This window comes from Poecilia reticulata, chromosome 10 (genome assembly GCF_904066995.2).
Source record: "Poecilia reticulata chromosome 10, P_reticulata-male-v2, whole genome shotgun sequence".
Classification (NCBI taxonomy): Eukaryota; Metazoa; Chordata; class Actinopteri; order Cyprinodontiformes; family Poeciliidae; genus Poecilia; species Poecilia reticulata.
In genome coordinates, this window is record NC_088839.1 from 15,805,732 (window position 1) to 15,828,740 (window position 23,009).

General features: G+C 41.3%; 1 protein-coding gene across 1 annotated transcript in view; it reads left to right on the plus strand.

Moving 5' to 3' along the window:
- The first annotated feature begins 729 nt into the window (after positions 1–729).
- Positions 730–23,009, plus strand: part of ndst1b (N-deacetylase/N-sulfotransferase (heparan glucosaminyl) 1b) — a 61,147-nt gene continuing 38,867 nt past the window's right edge. Inside the window, exon 1 of the mRNA XM_008420157.3 lies at positions 730–1,040. The gene's annotated coding sequence lies outside the window, so the exon portion shown is untranslated. The remainder of the gene's footprint in view (positions 1,041–23,009) is intronic.

Sequence of the window (23,009 nt, forward strand, 5' to 3'; positions counted from 1 at the left end):
CATCTACAGGAAAAATAAAACTGTGGTGAAAAAAAGGAGCCCTTCAGTGTTGCTAGCACTACTACTGCATGACCTGGTTGTGCTGAAATCGTACCTCATCCTCGGTTTTCTGCTTAGCGATGCTGCTGCCAGCATGTTGTGGGTCAGGGCACGCAGAGCATCTCGTCTCATTCAGCATGCAGAACACATTTGCTGGCACTGTTCCAACATTAGCTATATCACATTGCAAAACCTGTACTTGAGCTGCTCTTGACATTCAAAAAGGTAATGCAGTTGTAATTACAGCACAAATGGGGACAGCAGAAATTCAGACTTCCAGAGTTTGTTTTTTCCAGGTATGTGCTCTCTCCCGCACCCGTCCTTTCTGGCCCAAAGAAGCAATGGTCGTCACCACGCATAACTTTGTTTACAAATGATAGTCTGCTTGCAAAAAAGTACAATGTGAAAACAAAATGCAACAAACAAACAAACAAAAAACTGATATAAAGTTACATCGACAAACTGGCATGAACATTTTGCTGACATACAAAGTATTGGTAGCCCCCTTTGAAACTTTCTGGTGGCGCCCCTGACTTAGTCTGTATATTAACGCACTTTCGAGAGAAATACAAATGTAAAAAAAATAAAAAAATAAAAAAACGTTTGGGGTAATTCCAGCATCCATTTGCGATAAATGCTTTCCCACAATAGTAGGACACACAGCACGTCCAGGCCCCAATAATCTGAGCAGTGACGAGGAGCGGATGCAGATAAACCAGTGCTCCTGAGGACTTCAGTGTGCTTGCATGCGCATATGAAAGGGAAAAAATGTGCCGCGCTGGCGCCTCCTGAAGACAGTTATGGGCTACTGCCGGTGCTCAGAGCTGCAGAAAGAGAGGGGCTTTCTCACATTTCCCGATCTCTCCCGGCCGAGACCGCCACTGTGCCGCTTCCACAACACCGCCGACAGCGAGCCGAAGCGACGACCTGCACCCAGCGTGCTCTAAAGCCGTATTCAACCAAGCCAGCTCCGGCCCGGAGCAAAAACAAGCTTAAACAAGGTGAGTACATCGACACACAAGGCGAAGCCCGATCGGGGTTGCTCCTGTTTGGCTGCTACAGCACGGAGAAGCTCCGCCGCTCGGTCTCTGAGGCCGGGGCTCGTGTCTGGCGCAGACGGAGATGAGGCCAGCCTTTTTCGGCCCGACTCTCCCGGCTGGAAACACAAAGCCCCGGCGGCACGGTGGAGGCTCGACGCGGCTTTCGGTTTGCCTCGTCGGGCAGCGTGAACCGGGGGGAAGCTAGCGTTATTGTTGACGCTTTCGTCGGGTCGAAGTGTCTGTGCCCCGGGATAGAGCTGCGTGTCCGGCTGCTGTGCTCTGTGATTTATCGTCGGAATTCCTTTATGGAGTCGAGTCCCCGTAGTGCAGCCCGGGCAAAGCAAAGCAGAGCAAAGCGACACCCGAGCAACTTGTTTTTGTAACTTTGTAGCAGCCTGGATGTGTACAGCGTTATCTGCTCGACTCAAGTTATTGCTAGGAATCCGAGACATGGTGTAACCGTATAGGTGGAGAAACTGCTTTGTGTTCACATTAACATCCAGTTAGCCTGCAAATGAAAGAGGTGGACAAAAGATTAGAAAAGGAATGCAATGAGTGCTGTAACTTTCCATTAGGCTCGGATTGATCTGGGGGACTTGGCTCAATTATCATCTATGATAACAGAAGGGATGTTGGCTGCATTTTTAACAGGGTCTTATGTCAGAACACAATATTTAATTCAAAGGATTATCATAACTCCCAAATAATACCAAGATCATACAATCCCAACACTTCAAGATAATCATCAATTTGCAGTATTGCCTTTCAAATTAGTGTTTGCTTGTTTGTTTTATAAAAGAGCACCGCTTATAAATCAGGTGTTTTTCTTCTACTAAGGATTATGACATCTACAAGGAGGGGAAAAAATATCCTGCAGATTATGTGACATATGAGATATTAGTTTTGGATCTAACCACTAATTATTGAATTATAATATTAGATTGATTAGAGTATCAATCTTTCTTGTTTTTACCACACACAAGAAACAAATAAATGGACAGGCATTGAGGTATTGTTGGTGGTGGATGTGTTTATTGACTAAAAATACTGGAGTTTTTAATGCATTTAATGAAAGTGAGAAAGAAACATGATTAGAGCTAAAATGTGCTCGCATATCAATTTTTTTTTTCTTTTTTGTGGAGATGCGTTGATTTGAGTTTACGATCGATACCATTTACAGATTTCTTTTTAACTCTGTGATAAATAAATGGGAGGAGAATGTGCTGCAGTTTTTTTTTTTGATTGAGAAAGTTTTCGATCCCACAGAAAAGGAAGGAATTACAAGCATGAGAGCATGTGTCTCTAATCTTTATCTGGTCTCGGCTGCATCAGGTAACACGGGGTTGATTAATGTATTCATTAACCGAAAATGCCTCCAGTTGTTAGTGTTGATGCATTTAATGAATAGGAAGCAAAATATTAGATATATTGGTCAGGATTGTGTGTGGCAGGGGGACAAGGAATTTCTGATTTCAGTTTTACGTGCTCACAGAATACAGACATTAGTTATAAATACACTAAATATGTAAAGGAAAAAGCAAACTGTTTGGTGTATCTCTAATTTCTATTAGTACAAGAATGAACAAACTTGTGAAAATGTGGATTACAACGTACCTGAAGACTAAATCTGTGCTGCTGAATAATCTTATAGATGAATTATGAACTTTGAGAACTTATGCACATTTATTACTCAAGATTATAATTACTGAGATGGAGTTTCAGTTAAATTCCCTGAATATGAGCAAGGCAAAATCAGACGTACTGTTTGTAGAACATGATTCACCTACATGAGTTTTTCTTTCTTTTTTTTGTTTGTTTTGTTTTTGTTTTAGAAAGTAGCCTTGTTGTCGTCCCCCCCACACCCCCCACAAATCCCCCCCCCACAAAAAAACAAATTCAGTTTTAGTATGTTTATTGCAGTCTCTTTCTGTCTGTGTCTCTACAGGTTGATAAATGCCTGCAGTATGGCTTTTTTTGTGGTCTAAAATAGGAGCAAATGTTTGCCTCCACCTAGAGCTGCATCTATTAAACACTACAAACACTTGACTCTGCTCTGTAGGAGGAAAAAAAAAATAAATAAAAGGGCCGTCCAGACCTGCTTGAAATCTTTTGCCTTGGGGGTGTATGCGCATGCAAACGCGCGCACCCAAGTGAGTAAGAGATTACTGAAGAAGAATGACTCACGCTCAAAATGTATTTGGCAAAGTCACAAGGACTTTTCCCTGCGTTTTCGCCCTCAGCTGCAGAGCAAATTCTTGCAACCGCAACGTGCTCGTCCCTCTGGTTTCATAAGATTTATTATTTGATCAGTGTTTCACATTATTGTTATCCTCCAGCCATGTGTCGTATATCGCATGCTCCTCCCTGTATTTGTTAGTGTTGTGGCTGGAGGGGGACGGAGCGGGATTGAGGGAGATGTGGTGGTGGTGGGGGGGCATGTGGGCTTATTCCATTTGGAGATTACTGTCATTCGTTTGTCAAATTTGCAGAGAGCCGAATCTCAAGTTGTGGTCTGTTTATTCGAGCCAACTGTTTGTCTGGTCGTTCTAAACCTCCATCTGACTGCTCCCGCTGGCTGCCAAGCATGCTGTGGTCTGGCGCTATTAGTTGATGAAGGCTGCCACTGCCGCTGCTGCAAGCATTCGATCATATATCGGCATGTTTTTTTTTTATTTATTTATTTTTACTCGGATAGACCCGCGATGTGATGCAATCGAGTTGCACCGACTTACCTAAACATACAGGTTGTCAGACTCTATAGGCATGACAAGAAATTTATGTTTTGTTGCAGCTGAAAGGGAGGCAGAGTAAAAAAAAAGAAAAATGTCTGTCATTGTTATCTCCACATCAGGATGTCAGTTTAATCGTGTGCAGGTGCAGTAATTCTACCATCACATTTAATGCTAAGCAGAGTAATTGTTGGGAGCTACAGGGCCCACAACATGCCAGCTCTTGTATTTTTCCATGTCACTGCCCCTTGTAGGCACTCTCAGTGTGTGGGGAGCAGACCTCTCTACAGAGTGCGGCTCAGGCCAGGCATCTTTCCAAAACTCGAACCCCCTCCTCCGTCTTCTCTGCTGGGTATAAGCGCGGCTTTGTGCCTCGCTACTCCTCTCCGATGGGTCTTATTCATATACTACTACAACACTTCGTGCTCCGCTAGATAGTAGTATCGACAACTGGAAGCTCTCCCAAAATATCCCGCTGTTTTGACAGACAAACTCAGATGTTTCCTCATTAAAAATCAAACTCTTGGATTCATCCACCAGAATGCAAGAGGCAGGCTGCAATATTGCTCCCCGTGAAGCAGCTTGTATTTCGGTTCCTGAGCATGGGCTTAACAGTCGTGAGGGGTGCAGAGGAGTAAATACATTTCAAACAGCTCAGCAAAACCCAGTATTAGCCAATGATCCGATAGCATCTGTAATCCTCAGGAAAACCTGGAGAGTTGTCTTTTTTTTTTTTTTTTTTTTTTTTTGAATGGTGCTAGCCTCCACTAGACAGTTGGCAGGCACTAAGGGGGTGGGGTGGGGGGTGTCCACATGTGTGACCGGCTGGCCAGGCTAACGGCGAGGCTGAACGCCGCAGTATGCGGGCAGATCAGATTACTGAACGATTAGCTGTGGCCTCCTATCCGTGGCCCAGGGAAATGATTTTCCACTGTCATAATTCCCTAGACTGAATTACGCAGGCCAGTGACTCACAGATACTCCATACTATGGGCCAGAGTACAGCGTGGCATAACTGTTGCTCTCTGGAGAAGGGGAGATATGCGCTGCCATTGTTGCACCAGAGAGCAAAGTAGTTTTCAATCATTGTGAGCCTCCTTCAGCAGATGAGCAGCGGGTACATTTTAGCGCTGGAGCAACTAATCACAACTTTAAGAAAAATGTAATTAAGATGTTATATTGATATTTACGCAAAGGTATGAAACAAGAATGTATTATATTGTGTGGTTAAATTGAATTGAAACATGAAGTCTACGATTCTTCATACTGTTGATGAGAGATGCACTGTTCAGAATCCTGTGGCCATTTTCTGATTATCTGGTTTCTCGTAAAGCTTTGACCTGCTGTTGCAGATTTTAGCCGATTCTGGAGCCGTAAGAAGATTTGCATTTAGAATATTTTTTTTTCCGTAGCCTTCATGCTGTGAGTGCTCATTAATTATTTGCGTTAGCAGCAAAGGGATTCTCACACTGTGTGTGTGTTTTGCTGAAATATGATTTGTCATTACAGTGGTTGCTGAGTTGACTTGTTTTAAACTGGCTTTGGCATCTAATCGTGATTATTCCAGTTTTGATTGCTAGAACAACGATCTCTGTGTGTAGATGCAGGAGGACGCAGCTCCTTCACTGGAAATCCGGCATTCTTCATGACAGTAGTTAAAAACATCAAAAGAATAAAACAACAAAGCAACTTTGCTGTACTTAGGCCTGTCACGATAACTAATTTTGCTGGATGATAAATTGTCCCAGAAGTTATTGTGAAAAATAATAATGTTGTTATTTTGAGATCAATTTCAAGTAATGTAATGGTAATGGCATATTAATGTATGTACACCCACTCAAAGGTCAACACAGTTTAATTTCCAATGAAAATTTAACATTGGAACTGGAAGATATTTTAAACATCCAAAATGAATAAACAAAACAACACATGTTTGTTTACATGGACTAGTTGAGATCAATGCGCCAGACTGAAATTTTTTGTCATCCAGTCTTTGATAGAGAGACAAACAATGAATAAACAATCATGCAAATGGAAATTATTGAGCTGGTTTTAATTCATCATATGATCAGTTGATTTATTGCTTGTTGTGACGGACCGAGCTGTACTCTCCTTAGCCTTCTTGTTATCCATCCGAAAGTCATGCTTGCTCTCATTCTCTCAAAGCTTGCATAAACTAAACTTCTCATCATGTCTTAGAAAATACAGTTTAGTTTCCTTTTAAAGAGCTTATTCTTCTTCCAAACTTGCATTTCTTTTTCTCCCCCTGCCAGCTAACCGGCAGTGCGCAGCAAGATCCGGGAAAGCGACGACAGTGTGGTACTTCATGGTGAAAACTCTGGCCACTTCAGCAGTTTTTGTGGCATCATGTTAAAGAGACTTTTAAACCAACGAATGGTATAGTGTTGATGCTTCAGCAGCTTTGCCGTAACATTAAGGATGGAGAAGAAGAACGGAAAAAAGAAAAAAAACATGACAACTGGGCGATGAGGCAGATTAAATCTAGCTGCCCTGTGGTATCATTTTGGTGAATGGAAGCAAGACAGAAAGAGGTGTGGATTTGGACAGGCTAGCTGTTGGAGATGGGACCATGTTTCCAAGGTGCATATCCCCTCCCCGAGGCAGGAATCTGATACATTCCACGGGCTCCTGTATCCTGACCAATAATGGTGACCGGGGTGTAGCGTTTCATCAGGTGCCACATGACTGGAGCTTAAGTGCTGGGAAAGTAAGCACTATGTCATGGGGGCTCACAGTTGGCCAGCTCTGGTTGCTTCACAGATCAGGAAATGTGCCAGGAGAGGTTATGTGAGATATGGATTAATGTTTGTCAGTAGAGGATCTGGTGAATACAGCAGCTCAGCTTATCACATCCATCCCCCTCTCAGCATTGTTAGGTGCATTATGTCACCCATTAAAGGTGCTCTATTTTCAATATTTCGTTACCGCATTAGCCTCCATTTTGTTTTAATGAGGCCCTTAGTGGCAGCCACATTGCTCAGTAATTCTCCAGCCAGTGATGTCAGGTGAATAACAAAAAGAAAGCCACGTCACTGCACTTTATAGCTTCACCTGGTTTTATGCCACCATTTCACATATAGTTCTGTGCTTTGAGCAGAGTTTTCTTTGCTCTCAAGCTCTTGAGCTAAAGGCTATTTTTACAGCGAGACAAGAAAAAAAAAAACGCCCCATTTTATTTAGCGGTCAAAAAAACAAGCTGTCGGGTGTTAATGGACTTCACCTCAGCCATTCCAACAGACCCTCGGGCTACTGCGCGTTCATGAGCTCGGCTAGGGAGCTCTCGGCTGTGAGCCCTGTTAATGAAGCCATTTTCAGAGATGGAGAGATGTGGTAATGGGAACACACCACTCCACTGCAGGATATTCTAACCCCGTCCTCATCGTAAGTGCCATCATTCAATGGATCCGATTAGATTCTTCTTCTTCTTTTTTTTTTTTTTTCCTTTGTCCTTTTAGCTGTTTGGAAGGGTCTTTTTATCACAGACCCAGAGTTGGAGATGTTTATCTGAGAGATGCTTGAGTAAAGAATAAAGATTTGCCTAGCTCTTATTTTGGCGAGCATTAAACAAGTCGCATTTTGGGTGCAGATTTTCCACTTTGTGGGAAAGGAAGCGTTGGTGATGATGCTGTTGTAGCAGTGGATGAGCAAATATTTTCCTCCACTGCGTGTTGGACTTGAACCTCGTATTATCAGACCTAAAGTTCAGTGAACTGAACATGGGGAGAAGATTGGTGGAGGGGCCTTTGTGAGTTTATGCAGTTGTCTGGTGGCCTCGGCCGAGTGCAAATACCACTCTTACCTAGCTTCAAACTGTGTGCAATCTTTCCTGTCCATTGCCTCAAGCTGAATGCGGTGTTATTCCAAATAGGATGTTGGAAAAGCACACCCTGCTAAATGCGATCCTGCACACGTGGGATCAGAGTTTCAAAACAAGTGAGTTTTAACTAAACTGAAGTAATCTGGATGTAGTTTTTAATTGTATTAATGTTGATCCACAAATCAGCTTTTAGTTGAGTTTTTAACCTGTCGTGAAAAATGCATGGTTTGAAAATGTTGCCAGGTTTTTGAAATCTCAGAAGTAAAGAATCTACATTCTCTAGCGGATACACATGAAAAGTGCAATTTTAGTTACTCTAGCCATTTGGATTGCTAAGATGACTACCAGTGTCAAATGTCAACAATTTAGTTTTCTTTGAAAAACATTTCTGCAACACCTGGGAGGCAAGGAGTTTGAAAGTGCAGCAATGTTCTTATGATTTTACATCGGTTCACCTTTTAATGCTTTCGGACAATTAGTGCATGAGCCATTCCTTTTGTATTCAGAAAAAGAAGGTCTCACATGTTCAGTGAGCAACTGGACATAAAAGTGTTCAAAAGCACACTATGGAGTATGTGATAAAATATTTACAATGCTTTTATTTTACATGGTACTTTGAATAAAATCAATAACGAACAATGTGCTGTGTCCAAGGTTGGACTTCATCAGGTTCTTTATCCGCTGCGGTGTACGCTCCAGCTCTGTTGCACCTTAAGAGGCTTACTAGAGAATTAACCCTTCAACAAATATCACATTTGATTATGGTCCGGAGGAAAAAACAAACAAACAAACAAAAAAACAGAAAATCTGAAAAATCACACAGATTTGGTAAAGTCAGCTCTGCTCTTGATAAAAAATAAATAACCACTTATGACAGGAAGGCTAATCTCGAATTTTAGTACAAAGAAATTATGTACTAATTTCTTTGTACATTGCCAGGAAGAGCCAATATTCAGTTTTATGATTGAAGCAGTTTTAATGTATTTGTGGTAGACATTTTATTTTTGCTTTAAAATGATTTTTTTTCCAGGTTGATCTAAAGATGTGAAATACATGTTTTATTTAAAGGGAAAAAAATCTGGTTCAGTGTAACTGGACTGTTCATTGTAGAGTATACCAATGGATTTTCTTTGATGAAATATTAAAGAGGAAATAAATCCTGTAACATGCTCTATATTTAGAGATTCTCTAATAAAGGCATGGAAAAAACGGTGTCTCAATATGCCACCAAAAAAATGAAAGCTGCAAAAAAATACAGTTTCTTTTTAAGGAAATTAAACTTTTATGGCTTCATCAATGAAGAAAACGTATATAGAACTGCCAGCACATCTTATAACGGTATTCATGTTTACACGTCTTTATCAAAAAGCAAAATAGATTTTTTTCCCCCTCCTTTTCTTAATAACTTGTAATGAGGCTGAAACTCTTGTATTGTATTCTTGTACACCAAGAAGTGCTTTGTTACACCGTTTTAACCTCTGTGATTTTAATGGATTGGGTCAAACATTGTTCTTAGGGATTACACAGCACCACAAAATGCAGCTGCTGAATTTAACTTTTTGTTATAATCTTCAATAGCCTCAAAGGCACACTGTGGAGTATGTGATAAAAAGGATGCATTTCAGTGTTTGCAAAGTTATTGGATTCCAAGAAACTGTACCTGGTTTAGTGAGAAGCGAGAGTGTGACCAGTCTTCCTATTTTGCAGTTTTGCATTGTTTGACTCTTTATCCCGAGGCTTTAAAGAGCTATGAACGGATGCTGCCTTGGTGGAAATTGGCGCTCAGTGTTTACCTGGCAGTTAGTTCGCAGTGAGACTCAGAAGAAAGCCAGGAGCGGACGCCTACGCAAAGGTCAAGCAGGGGTTTCGGATTTCCTTTGTTAGCCTGCGATGACAGAAACTGATTGTCTGCAGGACAACTGTGCTTGTTTAAAAACATGCATGTCTCTGACCTCACTGAGTCTCTCATCTGCGAGCGTTTTTACAGTCCCACCAGGGCCGTAAATATGTAGCTGAATTTCTCTCACTCACCCTTTCCTCCCCTCTCCAAAGCCTCTCTGGGCCAAAGCACCAGCTAGCCGGTTGACGTCCGGTCGGCTGCCGTTTCTGAGCGACGCTGCGTTGTGAACAGTGGGACTCGTCCTGGGATACAAATGGACATTAATACATATGAACAGCTCAGCCTTCAATCTAACCTAATTGTTGTGTTGCAAAGATAAGTGCTTAGCCAGAGATATGGATCATTTCCATTTTAGATTAGTGCATGTCATGCACAAATGGACCTAAGCTGATGACATACCCGCTTTCTAGCTCGAGTTGCTGGGGTGGAAAGAAGAGCAGACCCCAGAATGGAGGTTCTGGCAGCTTCAAGCGCACCCCTCCAGTGATCCGCAACAATGCTGTCTCATCCAGCCTGGGTGGTACTGGTGTGTGTGTGTATGTGTGTTTGTGCAGCTCTTGCCCCTGTCTCTGCGGGACAGGTGCTGGCAACCTGGAGGTCAGCACAGGCACAGATGGGGCAGAAGGAAGACTGGAGACTTTGAAAGACAACAGCAGGATGAATGAGAGTTGCTTTGCCAGGTTTTGAACACTTTTATTCAGAGGGGCATCTACAAGTGGGGTCCATCGTGACAGTCGGGTGGTTCGACAGCCGGCTGCCCCCGAGCGGAAGAACCCAACAGCAGAATCTTTCTGTTCTTACAGAGGAGTTCTGAGGCCGTGCGAAACTTAACTAGAGGAACTTCAGTGAGCAGTACAAGCCTGCAAACACAAACAGCAGTCTACCCCCTCTGTGAAGTGTTAAGTGGCCGGATATAAGCGGTGAATGGAACACAGGTGTCTGGACCAGGCTGTGTGAGCCCAGCCAAAGGTCTGTTGTTTGTTTTCTCTTGGTAATGGCCCCCCAACTCTGAGCTGCAGCCCAACCTGGGCTTATTGGATCTCAATGGGCTGAGGTGAAGCTGTGGAAGTGATTCAGAGATCTGATCAACTAATTCATTCTGCAACCCCACAACCTAACTATGTGGCTATTTGAGGTGGGTAATTATTAGATTGTTTATTGTTACAAAGTGGGGGGGATAACTTTTGTGATTACATTTTTACCAATAATAGTTTAGATGCTTTTTATTCAAGTTTAAGAACAATGAGAAAGTAGCTAGGGGGGACACAATTGCAACAAAAAAAGTCCTAAGTTCTTTCTGCTTGCATGTTCTCCCCTGTACACACATTGGTTCTCTCCAGATTCCTCACACAGTCCAAAAACGGTACCGTCGGGCACCGTGCCTCTGACCCAATGACCACTGCAGATAGGCACCAGCAAATGTGCAGCTCCGTTCTCAAGTCTAAACCCGACACTGAAATTCATGTTAATATTCCACAACACATTGCTATAGCGATAGCGTTTTTTTTTTCTTTAAACATTCCTCTTTCTTCTTTTCTTCCTTTATTCTGCTTTGCTGCTCATCTACCGCAGTAAAGCAGCCTTTTGAAGTCGGAAAGGCTGTGGCTTTACTGTTTTAGTTCTCCGAGTGCTTGTGTGACAGGTAGTGAAAAGCTAGAGGCGAGTAATGGGACTCGAATATAATCCACGACTGTCTCTATAGTCGACGCCCTTGCTTCTTTCTTTTCTCCCCAAAAGAGGCCTCTGTGCTGCCGTCCATCCGCTAAGCTCCTCTTTGTCAACTAACAGCCCAAAGGTGCGCTGTGGGGTTTGAAGGACCAACAGAGCTCCATCCTGCACACCCCCACCCCTCTGGGAGAGCAACAGGGTGAAATAATGGCTTGTTAACCCCCCAGCTACCTCTCAGTTTGATCGTTGCATTGTGAGGAGTGGCGACTGTCCTCCACGCTGATGTGATTGTTTGAACAACCCCATGGCCTCCCCAGATGGCCGGGCCTCAGAGCCGGTTTATGATAACCACGCAGTTAATATCTGGCCTACATAACCGTCCTCCTACATACTTACCCCCCTCCCCACCCTCCACCCCTCTTAAACTCCACTCTCATTTCTCCCAGCCACCCTCTGCGCCATTGTCTCCAAGTGCCCCTGTTTTTATTTCCCTGTTTCGCTCAACTTTTTCTTTCTTTTTTAAATTCCAGAATCTATTTCTTTTCGGGCCCCCAGGCGTAGTGGGTGATAGCTAGAGACAGTGTAGCAAATTAAATTTCGTCTCACCCCCCTCCCTATTTTCTTTCGCTCCCTATGGACTTTGGCACGATGGATCAGTGCAAGGAGAATGGGAGTGTGCAAAGAAAGAGGAAAAAGCCCATTTCCACTGCATTACTGTCTCATTCCTCAGGGTCTAGAGTCGAGCTACACCAACACTTCTATTGCTTTTCTCTCCCTCTTTAATTTTCCTTTACTAGCTCTATCTCGCTGCTGCTGCTGTTCTTCACACGCGGCCCTAACCTGAAGGTCTCTGCTCACTCGCTACCACTGCCAACACACAGTCTGACCCACTTTATTAGTTTGGCTCTAGTGAATCATTAATCGAGGTTATCTAACTGTTCCTGTAATGATTCTGCAGCGACTCCCGTGTCAGCCGCTCTGTGTTCTTAACCAATCAAGCCGTACCCCGGCATGCTTCCCCCCTCTACACATTTGTACTCCATCATAATATCTCGCAGGAAAAAAGGGGGGGGAAAGAAAAAAAAAAGCATTGTTCCTCATGCTAGACTATATGTTTAATAGGTGTGCCATGCACTGTAATATGTCATTGTGTCAGAACACAATACGAGGACTAAGTGCCCTGAATGCAAATTAATCTTGCAGGATGGCAGCGGCTGAATGGAGTGTGGTTTTTGGGGGCGATGAGGAGAGAGAGAGAAGGGAGGGACAGAAGGAGGGCTAATAGTGGCGACAGGGAAGCGAGGAAGAGAAAAGAGCATGTGAGGAGGAGGAGGTGGATGGAGGAGGGAGGGTGATGTGTGGGATGTAGTCATGCCAGGCCCATTCATCATGCAGTGCCTGCTGGGATGCGCTGGGGTCAGTCCCGCACAACACAATTACAGCCTGTTCTGGTGTGTTGTGCTCGGCACCACTGTGTTCTCACTGTGTTCTCACTGTGTTCTGTTGCCTTTGTCAGGGGTTTCTCTCTTCTAGCTCTCTTGTTTCTCCCCCCCTCCATTTGCATGTTTCTCCTCTGCTCCACTTTGTTTGCGACCATTATTCTACCTTCTCATGTTTTCCTGAACTCAAGTTATCGCTGAAGCACGTCTTTGAACTAAACGTCTCAATTAGCTGCACGTTTTGTTTTTTTTTCTCTTCAGTGTTCCTCGTGCTCCACTTTCTTCTCGAAGAAAGTTAGTTTTTTTCTTTTGGCTCATGCACTTCCTGCAACTTGCACCATGCAACGCTTGGTCCTCTTTGATCCACAACCACAACCTTGTGATTTATGCATTACCTGGGCTCTGGTTATGGAGGTTTGAGATGCTTGTAAGCATGTTGTTTATCCTTCCTCCCTGACAATCCTCCACAAATCCACAGATGTTTCCAGAAGGCTGTACATGTCTGCTGTGCGCTTTAATGTTAGTTGACTGCGTATCCCGATCACGAGGATGTCTTTCCCTTTCCCCTCCATGTCTGTTATGAGAGCAGTGAAAGGGTTTTCTCCTGGTGGTAGGCTTCAGGTGGTCTGGAGGGCTGAATGAAAACATCCCAGAAAGATCCGAACGAGAAAATAAAAATCTTGAAGTTGAAGGCTGTTTTACACGTCTTTGTTAACGCTGTGTGGAGCAGAACTTTGTTTTCCTTTGTTTTCAGTCTTCGTTTGCTGAAAACAAAAGCGGAAAAGAGCACAGACTTGGTATGACAGATCATCTGGCTGTGTGTTTTTTTTAAGCATGTCTGTACATAATTGATTATATTATACGGTTGTGTTCATTCAGTTTTTTTTTTAATTCATGCCTTGTTGGCTTTGAATGCTTGTTGTAGCCTCAGCTTAAAGATTTCAGGTCAATAATTTTTCCACTGATGCTCTTTTAATCCCCAGTACTGTTTCCCAATTGTCCTACAGTGACGTTTGCTCCGGCTTAGTATCACACAAAGCAAGAAAATGTTAGACAATTCTAGAACAATATAGACATACGCAAATTATTTTTTTTAGATTGATTTTTCCCATCATGCATTCTGTAAAGCTCCGACCCCCTGATAATGATTTTTAACAAATTCAATCATTCAATCTTTCAACTTTCTTGACAGGTTGAGAATCTAACTGCTATAACAATGAGATGTTTTTGCAGATAAAACAATTTTCCTCCAAACAGCCCAAGGTTACAGAGCTGTCACTGCATCATTGAAAATCTGCTGCTACATTAAAACCCTCCAGGTTGTGGAACAGAGGGATCTGTCCAAATAAAAGTCAGCAAAGAGAATTCTAGTAAATCTCCTTTTCTCATAAACACTTTTTTTTTTTTTCCATAAACATGGACCAATTCCTACAAGGGTCGTTTGTAGTAACACATGTTTAAAACAATATTTGAAAGGAAGAAAAGCTCAGATTTTTTCAGGAGCCTGAAGAACTCTTTGTGTCATAAATTATTATTTTTGCTGGAAGCATAAGAGACATCCTACCTTGTGCGCAGTCAGTGTTACACATTTCTTCAATTTATCATGATTTCATTTTTATTTCAAAACAAACATGCAATGATTATAAGGTAGATGGTTTAAACCATCCCTAGCATTTAATACTGGCATTGTGTATTTGATAGAAAATGTGCTCTGTGTCCACCATTACTGGTAAATTTCATAAAGACTGCCAACATTTCCACATCCAGCATGTCCCATTGGGCTCCATCACAGCTGTCTGTATCGGTGTGCAGCATGTGAACTGCGTTTCAGGGTGCAAGTCCATCACCACACTCTGCTGAGGTTTTGCACAAAACTTCTATGACGTTTGTTGAACAGCTGTAGGGATGAAAACTATTCACAACATACCTTGGATCCTGTTTGGATTCTCAGCCTTATGTGTAATTGAATTGCCACGAAATGACAAAATCCTCACTCCAGAGATGTGTTCACTGTCTTAGAAGAAACAGCCAGGTTTTGCTATAAAGTCGTGCAGTGTGAAGATTGTATTTTATTTTTGGTGTTTTTTCAGGCATTTGATACAGAGCGTAAACTGTGGTTCAGCTGTTTTTTTTATTTATTTATTTATTTTATAAAAGACAGAAGTACCCAAAGTTTCCAGTGGTGTAGTCAGAAATGCATTGGGTGGTGGCTTGGCAGATGGGAACTAATAGGAAGCCCAAAGATTGAAAGAATGGCAAAATAGGGCCAAAATATGCAAGGCAACTGAGCATCTGGAAGCAATTTGAAACTATGGATTGTTTTCAGCGGGATCCGTATCAAACTACATTATTGCCTCTCATTTCTGACTCTTTTAGGTTTTGTTCTACTCTTTCAAACATCGGAAAGTCTTCCTCAGACTATTACGGTACTTATTTTAATTGGAGAATTAATTAAAAAAGCCAATCATTGAGTCTTAGTCGTAGTTAAACTTGATTGGGTCATAGACTTTTTCTATAAGCTGCCGAATCTTCCTAAAGTACTCCAGCAGTCTAAGGTATTCAATAACTCCCTGAAGAGCCGTTGATTGTTGCATTAAACATGCACCACATGCTGCACCCGCCCCCCCAACTCAAATTCCATCAGAGAACATGTCGACCTACGCAAACGATAAAAAGGTAAAGGCTTGGTTTTGAGATTCATGATATTGGAGTAAAAGGCTTCCTGTTCCATATTGACCTACCAGTGCATTAGACTCATCAGATGCCAGCTGGGGTCACAGCAGGCGGCAAACTTTCGGCTACTGATTCAATCCGGAGATGGTTTTGTAGCAGAAGTGAAAGGAAGCTGGTGATGAAACACAATTCATTGTTTTTCCTTTCTTCTGTGTAATTTGCCACTACTGCCACACTGCTTTTTTGGGGGGTTTTTTGTTTTACATTTTGCTAACATATTCAGGTTTTTGCTTGCACCGTAATCCTTTAATTTTAGACCTTTGATGGTAAGTTTGTAATGGTGATAAAAGCCCCATTGTGTTCTTGTATTGAAGAATTAGGCTTGCACAATTTACTGAGGTTCTGTTATTAAAATTACTTCAAAGGGATAGACTAGAAATGTTGATGTGAAGCTATGTGAAGTAACCATTGCCCGTTTCCTCGCCTTTTAGTAAAAATAGGTGAGTTTGTAGAAAAGTAAAGAGATCCTCAGAGCAGTAGGTTTTTTAGCCAAATTGACTCCCTTTTTAAGCTGTTTTGCCAGCTTACAGCAACTAACCACAAATGCTTTGGCAAAAGATTGTCAGTAAGCTGGAAGCTGTTTTCCTGAGCCCCAATCATCTGATTGTTAGTCTGTTTGGATAATTACCAAAGAACTATGAGACTATACCTCAGCAAGAATGACAGCCTGGCACAAAATTTAAATGTTTACCCTGTTCGACTTGAAAGAATCTGGATATGGAGAACGTCTTTTTGACTTTCATAGCCTTGATTGAGGCAAAACATGACAGGACACGCTCTCAACCGACAGCCTGTGCTCTTGTATCAAGAAAATGCGTTTTTGTGAAGACAAAACCGATGGGTGTAAAACCAGTTGTTAAAGTGGACTGATGAGTTGCAGCTGATTATGTAGATTCATACAGCCAGCAGCGTAATAATGTGCAATAATGCCGACCTTGTGTGGCTGAAAAAGTAGATACAAACTTAGCTGGAAATGTTTAATATTCAATAATACTGCAGTTTGCCTCACAAATTGGAATAATTTCACTTTGAGTGGGTTTATATGCTTAAAATCACCTATGGTAGGTTGTCCATCATGGTAGCACCTAGTCTTCCTCTGCTATGAAGACGTGTTTATTTGACTAATTTGACTATGTAGTCTAACTGTGACATGATGTCATTCTATTACAAGTAAGGGATCCATCACTGATTAAAGACTTCATAGAAATTATTGAAACAACCAGAAAATAGTCATGCAGTGGCAGCTAAGTAGACTAACTGGGGGATCAACATGATGGTGACTACACTTAACCATTACTAACTGGAGTCTCATCTTTCAAGGATCAGCCAATATTTGAAAAAGTAACACACCTTCACAGCAGGAATGGGTTCATAGTGAATTTTGACCAGGAAGTTAACATAAATTTATCATAATTGTAACTTGCTTGCTTAAGGCTAGCAACAAATTTGGTGCAGTTTTTAAAGACTGCACATAAAGCACTAATGTTGCATCATTGGGACACCCTAAATGAACTCTAGTATTATCCAGACCTACTGGATGGAAAAACCTTTCGTTTATGGTGGTAGACATTGTGATGCCACTGAGGTCTAACCGCTGGTAAACAAAGCCAAACATTGTCTGCGTCTGACATTAACAAGTCATTATGCTCCTTTTTGTAACCCCTGCAGTCAACAATAAGCCCAGTGGTATTGTATTATCTAGGACAAGCTCTACCTAGGTTCCATGGTAACTGGTTTGCTAAGTACACCTGCTCAGGCTCCTCCCAAATCTGCACACACAGCGTCCCGTCTGTCATCTTCTTGTCTTTTTGCGAGCCCTAATGAAGCTCTTGAGATGTGACGACGTGCCTCACATTTCTCTCCATGCCTAATTGTGTTGATTTGGAAGCTGATTTTTTTTTTTTTGTGCGATGGTGGCTCACCCCTCTACATTTAAGGAAACAAGAGTTTTTGATGGATACAACACAGATAAAAGGTGACTGGGATTGTTGTCTTCCTAGGTATGGTTGGGGTGTGGTGATATCTTTGGAAAAAATACAGTGAAAGAAATTACTTTTTTTTCTTTATGTACAATTTTTGTAAAGCGGTAGAGAAAGTAATTTCAGATTCTAGTCTTGAATGTGCTATGTGCTTAATCAAACCATCCGTTTCTGACAGAAAACACAATGGAAAACGCCAGCATTCATTACCACCCTACATGCTCCCTTCTGAGCAAATCACCATTCTGAATAGTCTGAAATTAAAGTCTTCTGAACTTGAGCTAATTGCCTTATAACTCCTTTTCTATTATTATTTCAGCACCCTCCAAAAAAAAAAAAAAAAGCTGTTTTTGGGCGTTCACTGATCTCGAGTGCTCCGGGTATAAAGTTCAGCTAAAAACAAAAGCTCCAACCCTTGCTTCTGGAAATTTCTTGGCAATGAATTAATGATAAAGGTTTTAAAGGCAACACCATTAGAGAAGCTGTTAGCAGTGAGCGGGCTGCTTCTTCATTGCATTTTGCAGAGCAGGTAATTTGATGTGCCAAAAAAGTGAAATGCATTGCACTCACTCTCCGTCCTCTCATTTTCTTCTTTCTCCTTCCCTCTGGCTACCAGTAACAGTGATATTAACCTCATCACCGCCTCGCTGTCCTCACATGACCCGAATGTCATCTCATATGAGAAGTGGTCAAATGTTTTACTGCTCAGGGTCTTCAGCCTCACTGGAGTTCTTAATGCATTATGGCTCCATTACTCGGGGGCGGGTGGATCAAATAATATATTAATATCGTGTTGCGAGCTGTCACACCCCACTTGGGTTGAAAAGTACTATGCCAGCAAAATTTTCTGCAGAGTAATACCCTGATAGACTTTTTTTTTCTTTTTTTTTTTTTCAAAGTCAGCCTTAGGGCTTGTTTGATTTTATTTCAGATTCCACTCCATTGCCAGTGACATCCACACCACTCATCCCAAACGCTGACCGCCATCAGCACACACAGTTCCCATACTCATCCATCTGACAGAGCCATCCTGACGGCCTGCGCTCGTCTCTGTCGCTGAGTGGAGCGCGGACTTGTCACCTGAGGGAGAAAACTGTATGATGGAAACTTGTATCCTCTGCGGTATGCGAGAGACGCTCAGGCCCCACGTTGCCTCGGCCGACGGCTCCTGTGCAGACAATAAACCCCAAAGCACGTCTCTGTTACTGGAGGAGTTATGTGGCCGGGAAGGACGCTTACTGTTCGCGCAGAGCTTTTTATACCTCTTTAAATCTAAATTTGGTTTCTGGTGGTTCGCTCACAGTGGCAGTTTAATGTCACTGTATGTAAATGTGTTTGCATATACAATTATCCAATTTAAATCCGGAGCTTGTATCTCCTGTGGAAAAAAAAAAGAAAAGAAAACGGTGGTAGGGGGAAGAGCTCATCTTCAAACTCTTGCATTTTTTTTTTAAAGACGCTGGTTAGTGGTCATGGTTTTAATGACTATGGCAGCTTGTCTGAGGTCAGCCTCTTTGTAATGTTTATGGCTGGGTGTCAGTTTTTTTCCCCCCCCTCACTCCCTGAAACTCTAGGCTTGAATTTCTTGAGCGCAGGATCCAGTCGAGTGCATTGCAGTTGACACAAAACATCACATAAATATACATTCTGCTTGTTGTGCCAGCATTTTCTTTGGCCAGTCTCCACGATGGGGGGATCTGCCAATAAGTGTCATTTATGATCGCACAGATATAGATACAATTATGTTAGTCAGATTTACAAACTAACCACAAAGTAGTTACATCATATGCATAGCCAGACAGGCTGCAGCCTACCAGCCAAAGTCTACTGGCAGCATTAGCCCTCCAGACAGAGAAAAGACGGTCAATATATGCTTTTACAGTAGGTTTTATGAGCCAGTAAATTGTTTACCTTCATGCATCTATAGCTCAGATCAGGTATTAAGTATAATCTGAAATCTGAAGCCTGCAGATTTACTGTCACTGAACAATAATCTGCAACTGTAGGTTTGGTTGAAAACCAAACAATCACTGAAATGCAGCTGGGGGATCAACTACAAATCCCCATTGTTTTTTTATATTAAAAATTGATTAATTTCTCTAAGAAATCACAAACTGTCTTTTAAAGAATCTGCTGTGGAAAAATTTAACACCAGTTTGAGTTATACATAATTTTCTTCTTATGATCTGTTTCTAAGGAGCTGGATCTCTGGCATATCTGCCAGAGAAAAAGAAAAGAACATTTCTTAATCTTTTCAATTAGTTCTTAAAGGAGCAGATTTATAAATTGCAAGTCAGAATTTCTATATACGGTAATAAAGTTGCAAATGTGTTTTTTTTTTTTTTTGTTTTTTTTTTTACATTTGTAAGATTTGTCCTGGAATTGAGTCTAAAGCATTTTGGTTATTAGTGGAACGTGTTTGCCTTCCCTGGCTTTACTGCATCACAGCCTGACCAGTGTGTTGCACTTCGGTCTGTGTAGGTCATGTTGATCTTTAGTTTGCAGTTTTATCAAACACGGTGGCAGTGAAAGTCTTGTTCCTCATTTAGAACAAATCCCTGTGATGAGATGTACATACTTATCTTGAACTCTCCTCCCAACTGTGCAAAGCTTACTGTTGGAATTACAGGAACTATCTGTAAGCACAGTTGACGATAAGGTGACGATTAGGTCCACTGACACGCGTGCGGTCCATGCTAGTGGACACACTGCACAGGCATGTGCTCATTATAAATTAGAGATCTGTTTATATTAAGTTCAAAATCAAAAATTAATAAACATACAACTTTTCTTGCATAAGTTATTTGCCAGTTAAAGTTGGTGTAAAACGTTTTAGTTTTTTTTTTTTTTTAGATTTTTTGATATTTTGTATCTTGACAAATTTCAACGTTTAGGTGAATTCAATAAAGCTGATTCCGTTAAACTGGTAAAACGCATTCTTCTGCAAAACGGCATGCGTTACAAATCTGCTCTGACGTTTTAAGAATCAAAATAAACTCCACATTTTTAGTTTCATTTTACTTGGAATTTAAACTTCCCACTATTTATCTCCAAAAAAAGAAGATAACTTTATAACTGACTGAACTTTTGTGTCTTCTTTCTCGTAATTTATCTGCAAATTGACAGGATTTTATTTTTAATTCCAGCAAAACGTCTGTTATCACAAACATCACCAGAAAAGGAAACTTTGCTGTGTGAGAAGTGAAATATCTGCAGTCACAAACATCACCAGAAAAGGAAACTTTGCTGTGTGAGAAGCAAAGAATCACTTCTTTTTTTTTTATTATGAGAACTGCTAACTTAAATAAGAAGAGACACATTTCTCGGTTGTGCTGTTAAAGCTCAGGAAGAGGCTCCGAAATGTTATCAGTTGTACGGAAATTAGCTCATCAACAACCAGTTGGCATTTCCTATCAGATAGTCTCATTGTCCTCTGTGTCATCAACCGGAAGAGAGCAATCAGTAAAACCTCAGAGGGAACACACTGGTTGTGGGTTCTGGCAAAAGTCAGAACTCCCTATCTGGTATCTTGGTTCACAAATTTCACAAATAATCAAACGGTCTAATTCTATTTATTGGACAAAGTTTTCTGTAGACAATTTTGTCCGAACACAACATGCTCCTGGTACACTCAGTTCTAACAGCATTTATTATGGCCATAGAGCTGAGATATGGTGGCGTAATCACATCAGCATGTTAGAAGTTACTCTTAGCTCTTCACCTTACATAAATTATGCAAAATAAAGTTAGTTTTTTTTCTGTTGCTTTGAATATATTTGTATTCAGACTTTAGAACTAAAACGTGTCATTGATGGCTCACAGCTTAATATAAAGATGTATAGAGAAGTCATATTTTTGGAAAAATAACTGATACAGTATTTTATCATCCGCTGTGGTACTAACTGCCAGTAAAACATTTTAACATTAACATAATTTTACAAATTGTGTCAAGTTATGTTGCTGTTTGGTTAGCTCTTCAAACCAAAGTTCCTCCTGAACTTCTGCTATAATAATGTTCCTACTGAAATTGTTGATGACTTGGATGTGAATACTTTGCAGCCTCTTAGAAATTTCAAGCATTGCCATTAGTTTACTTTAATTACCATTAAGGCAATCAACTTACCTGCCCTTCTTATTCATGACCTTTTAAATTAAGAGATGTTAAAAAGAGAAAAATTAATTGGAGAAATGATTCTTCAAATTTATTTTGGAATTTCAGGAGTTAAGATTTAGTCAGTGCAAAATATTAAACGTCATGCAAAGACGCTCATTGTTCATACACAAAGAAATCCGACATGTTAAACAACAGGCTTGATAATACTTCAGGTTTGCAAGCTGGCTTTGAGTGCACGAAAACGGCTTTTTCAAGCTTGATTCCGTATTTAAATGCTTCATCTTTCAGAAACGGTGAACGTGGCAAGACGTTCTCAGTAAATAAATGAAGTCTGACTAATTTGTTATGTCTCACTGGAGTGCAAAATACAATTAAGATGAGTGAAATGTCAGCGCAAGGCGTTCATGGTACAGTTTTCAGAGTACTTATCTTCTTCTGGGAGAAGGAGTGACAGTGAGATGAATGGCGAGACGCAGGTCCTCTCCAGCCGCTCCGCGCAAGCAAAGTGTCACAGATGGACGGTGAACGTCACCCCGTCACTTCTCTCCACCTTTCCGCAGCCTCTGCCTTTTGCCAGATATGACTGTGACATCACCATCCGCCATCCTCCATCTCGGCTCTCCGCTCTCATCAGCTGCTCGGCTTTAATTAGATGAAGATGATTTCAATAAAGTTACTGTCGTCCTCACTCCCATTAGTTATATTAACAGTCAGATTCCAGCTTCTGGAGTCTCCTATCCTCCGCGTTTCACCGGGGGGCCGATCCTGCTCTTTTCATGGATCTGTGTAACCTAGTTACTGAGGCCCAGCAGGGGAGGCCAATCAATTAATGAACAAAAGGAGCCCGCTCAGTGAGCAGCAGCACAAGTCTGGATCTATAAACAGGGCGCTCCCAAAACATGGTTGCTGTCAATTCAGTGCTCATCTGATGGATGTTGTTTTGCTTTGTTATTTTCCCTGTGTGGGTGTGAGGCACTGTTTCGCTATAGTGTCTAATAAAACTGGAGAATATATGTTACTTGAGTGCAGTGGAAAAATGAGATAAATGTAGCTCTGCTACTCAGTTATGTAAAGAAATTAGAATCACAATTATATCGATTAGTATTGAAGTCATTGTTGTCCAGAATGGTTACACATGGAACTAGGGAAAAAATAAAACTAAAACAAAACAATGAACAGTTATATATTTAAGCATGTTATGTAAAATTATACAAAATAAGGTTATCTTGATGCATAAAATTTATTATTTATATATATATATATATATATATATATATATATAACAGTAAATCAATTGTGCATGCATATTAAGTAACTTTGCTGGAGAAGAACATACTTTTCGATCCTTAAGGAGTAACCTTACAGAACCCTTTTTTCACTCACACAGCTCGACTTGACTCAACTTTACCTCTTCATGGTTCGAGTGGTTTTTCATTACAATTGAGTAACGACACTAGCAGGTGGGGTCATGATGTAGTGGGCGGCAGCTGCCTCCGAAAAGTAGCGCAACTTAACCTGTACACGACACAA